At 37.6% G+C, this 5000-nt stretch overlaps 1 long non-coding RNA gene across 1 annotated transcript in view; it reads right to left on the minus strand.

Annotated features, from left to right (window-relative positions):
* LOC106877782 (uncharacterized) overlaps positions 1–5000 on the minus strand; it is a 46730-nt gene that overhangs the window by 40676 nt on the left and 1054 nt on the right. The gene's annotated exons all lie outside the window — the stretch shown is intronic.

Here is a 5000-nt window from a genome sequence, read left to right on the forward strand (position 1 = left end):
CTTGTGCACTGTACACTTTTTAATATCTGATTCTTGTCTGATTTATTAGGAAGTAAGCAAGCCAACGCCGAGTGCAAGAGATACTCATACACATACACGCACACAGACACAGACATATACACAGACTCTCTCACACGCACACACACACGAAGCGCGCGCACGCACACATGTGCATGTCACAACGCAGAGTCGAAAAGAAATGCTAATCGAATTTTATGCATTACAAAGCGTTTAAATCTGAGTGAATTATGAATGCCACTACGTTTTCTCGATGTCTTCGATAGGCGAAAATTCTGACGGATTGAATCACGCTTTGTTGGGTTTTCCTTAGTGACGACGTATCCGGCTTCTATCGTCAATCAACAGAGTAGAATACTCAGCTGTAATATAAGCGAACCACAAATCAGATTAGCACCGAAGGAATGTATTTACGTATGCGTTTCACACATCCTTAAGCCCTTCACCTGTTTTCAGTTCCTTTCAGATATTCTTGTTCACGCTAAGATGCACGTAAGTTATATCTTAGTTAACAGACGAGGAACTTTGAAACGAACAAAATGTAAATTTAGCTGTTCGTTTCAGTACTGGCTTAATTTATGGTTGCTTTGTAGGGTGAAAGAATATTCTATGATCTTGATTCAAAGTCGTCGGATACATCTTCTCTGAGGAGTGAGCAACAAGCTGTAAAACTGTCTGGCAGAAGATCCCATTCTTTTTCTCCCCTTAGAAGATCATAGCGAGGAAAATTTCCCATTCAAACTGAAAAAAGTACTTGATTGGTTCTGATTTTCAATAAAGTAGATCGGAATCTGGAATTAAGTGCCTTTCCCTGTCTAGAAACAGAACTTATGTTATGATCATTAGTCCAACACCCTAACTATAAGGTCATTTGTCTACCGACATATCCACGCACACACACACACACACATGCACACACACACACACACACATGCACACACACACACACACATGCACACACACACACACACACACACACACACACACTCATGCACACACTCTCGTAGAAGGCACACGCACACAAACACACACGCGTACACATACACATATGCATATGTGTGTGTGCGCGTATGCATAATTCCTGCATAAATAAATGCACACAGGCATATATATAGAAAAATATACATTTAATACTATACATAGACATTGACACACACACACACACACACACATACACAGAGTATAATATTAATGTGGGCAACTGGACGCAATATAAATCGCCTAGGCAAAATTTAGCTATCACTAATTCTGATCGTGCCTACTACAAACACTTATATTGCTAAAAATAGCAGTTAAACCACTTATAGCTGCGAAAAAGCACATTTATACATACTGATAGGGTAGACAACGCCCTTACGAGCGAAGCGAAGTTTGAACACTTGAAATGCCCAGTTTCATTCTTATGGGAATTGTCAACAGAGTGCCTCCCTCGCTATATATATATGTATATGTGTGTGTGTGTGTGTGAGTGTGTGTGTGTGTGTGTGTGTGTGTGCGTGCGTGCGTGTATGTATGAATATATATAATTGCGCCTATATATGTATGTATATGAATATAAACATATACACACTTTATTGATCCATTCATAAACATACTCTAAATACACTAAGTATGTGAATGGGTACGAGTGTTTCTGCTATTTTTGTCGCATATATATATATATATATATATATATATATATATATGTATATATATATATATATATATATATATATATATATATATATATATATATATATATATATATATATATATATATTCTATAATCATTATCGAATATGTATTAATCAACTTTCTACATAATTATGCTTTATATTGTTTTACGTTTTGAATAATTATCGATTAATTAGGAGCCTGCATGGCGCCAAAATTATCATTTTAATAATTTGGTCTTAGAATGATTTTGGAAAATCATAAGTTTTGTTTACATTACTCGTTTGTCTCAATTGTATGTGTCGTGAAATGGACGGGAAAATATTTCATTGTAACAAAAGTTGATTTCTTGGTTGTGTTCCTTCGTTATTGGTATCCCTACACATTCTAAACAGGTGTCATATTTTTGAATTTATCTTTTGCACAGGCGTTAATTCCAGAGATATCTCAGAGATAACTTCATCGAGTTATTTCACACGGAACTTATACATCAAATTTATCGAAAATTTGGCTGCTTCTCTCACGTCTTTAAACTCGTCTCCCTTTCAATAAATATAACAGCGTTGTTTCAATCGGTGACAATGGTATCGCGCATATTTTCTTAACACAATTTTGAAACTGCAGAAAATATGTATAAATTATATGTACATCTTTCTTTTACGTACAAACTGTCTTTATTTGAGAGAGGCTTCTCGTATTATCTGAATTTATTGATTTCTGTTAAGCCCGCTTCATATTTTCGCCATATTGTAAGACAGCGAACTTGCAGAATCATTAACACGCCGGGCAAAAAGCTTCGCGGCATTGTGTGCATCTTCACGTTCTGAGTTCAAATTTTACCGAGGTCCACTTTACCTTTTATCCATTCGGGGTCGACAAAATAAGAACTGAGCATCGATGTAATCGCGCAAGCTTGCTGGCCTCGTACCAAAATGTGTGCCTCCGACCGACCAACTGTGTTTGAGATTTATATAAGTTCCTTAATTTAATTATTGATTTATTTAAGTGCTTCTTAATGGAATTCCAGCAAGTCTCTAACAAGACTTTTCGAGTTAAGAGATTTCGCCGGGTTTGCAAATGTGTGGTTGAGTTGGTGTGTGGTCATGTATAGGCGTACGCGTTTGCATTTATGTTCTGTGTGAACATGTCTCTTTAGTGCTTAGGCATTCGTGTGTGTGTGCGTGAGCGTGGACGTTGGTGCAGCATTTCTTTTTACTTGTCTCCATTCAGATGCACACAACTGAGCGTATAATTATAGTCATTTAAAGAATCTCAGATGGAGACTGTTCGGAATGTTGTGGATAGGTAGGAAGGAAGGAAGGAAGGAAGGAAGGAAAGAAGGAAGGTAGGTATGTATACACACATATATGTACACATATATATATATAAGCGTACGAATGGCTGAGTGGTAAGAAGATTGCTTCCCAACTACATGTTTCGGGGTTCAGTCCCACTGCGTGGCATCTTGACGAAATGTTTTCTACTAGTCTCGGACTACCAAAGCCTTGTGAGTGGATTTGGTAGATGTACACACACATACACACATGCAAACACACACGCACGCACACACACACGCGCACACACACACACACACACACACACACACACACACACACACACAATAATGTTTATAATAATAGTAATAACAATAACAACAATAATAATAATAATAATAATAATAATAATAATAATAATAATAATAATAAAGATGGCTAGACGCAATATAAAACCACAAGGAAAGAATTTGATTGTCACTAATAGTGACTGAGGGTGCATTGAAGCATCTACATTACTAGAAATAAGAGTCAGAGACCCTTTTCGCCACAACCAGGGCATAAATCTGTCTACTAACAGGAGAGTTAGCCACCCAATATATGTATATATGCGTGCGTGTGTGTGTGTCAATTTGTCCCACGCCACCACGTGACAACCAGCATTTGTATGTTTACGTTACCATAATTTAGCGGTTCGCCAAAAACACCGATAGAATAAGTAGCAGGCTTAAATAAATCAAAGTACTGTGGTCGATTCATTTGACTAAAATTATACAAGGCGGTGCTCCAGCATGGCCGCCGTCTAATGACTGATACGAGTAAAAGAATAGCAGAATATCTATGCTTATATACCTCTGCATCTACAAACACGAGCGTGCACACGCGCGCGCGCACGATTACACAAATATATTCTTTTCTACTCTAGGCACAAGGCCCGAAATTTTTGGTGAGGTGGGGCCTGTCGATTAGATCTCCTCAAGTACACAACTGGTACTTAATTTATTGACCCCGAAAGGATGAAAGGCAAAGTTGACCTCGGCGGGATTTGAACTCAGAACGTAAAGACAGACGAAATACTATTAAGCATTTCGCCCAGCGCGCTAACGTTTCTTATTTCTTTATTGCCGACAAGGGATTAACATAGAGGGGACAAACAAGGACAGACAAAGGGATTAAGTCGATTATATCAACCCCAGTGCGTAACTGGTACTTATTTAATCGGCCCCGAAAGGATGAAAGGCAAAGTCGACCTCGGCGGAATTTGAACTCAGAACGTAACCACAGACGAAATATCGCTAAGCATTTCGCCCGGCGTGCTAACGCTTCTGCCAGCTCGACGCCTTCACACAGATATATATTGATAGACCTTGTGCAAGAATAGCGTCTTAGCAGTTTAATGTGGTGTAGCTTTGTGAGGGAGTCATATTAACTAGTAAACCAGGTAAAAAAAAATTATAATGAAATCCCACCATATATATGGCAGAGTTTTATAAGAGATTGTGAGAGATTAGTCAATGTTTTGAGAAAGAGATATTAACTGAGTGTTAGGATCTTACACACCATCCAACGTATCAGAATTATGTGACAGAAAAAAGACGAAAAAGATATCAGTTGTATTGTTATTTTGTTTTAATGTTTAACAGTAATAACAGACGATGTAGGTGTAGGTCGCTAGATTGGTAGATAGACATATCAATATTTCGATACAGGGATATGGTGAAGGCGTGTGGCTTAGTGGTTAGGGATAACGGGTGCACGATTCTGAGATGTCTTTTTTTGTTTTAAATTAAACTTTTTCTTTAAGAAAACACTCAATGCCTCGTGCACACTCCTTGTGCGCATGCGCAGTATCTTTGGTTAGTATGGAAACAGAGTTCTTTGCAATCAACCATGGAATACGTGGCGCTTCTTTGCTAACTATGCTAACAAAACTTCACAGTGATGTGCAAAATACTCGCTTCTGATTGGTTAAAATACCCAAATTTTACAAATTTTAAAGTCTAATAACTTTTTAATTATGGATTTATAGGAAAAATGAATTTAATTTTCATAGTT

This window comes from Octopus bimaculoides, chromosome 12 (genome assembly GCF_046866305.1).
Source record: "Octopus bimaculoides isolate indiv1 chromosome 12, ASM4686630v1, whole genome shotgun sequence".
NCBI lineage: Eukaryota > Metazoa > Mollusca > Cephalopoda > Octopoda > Octopodidae > Octopus > Octopus bimaculoides.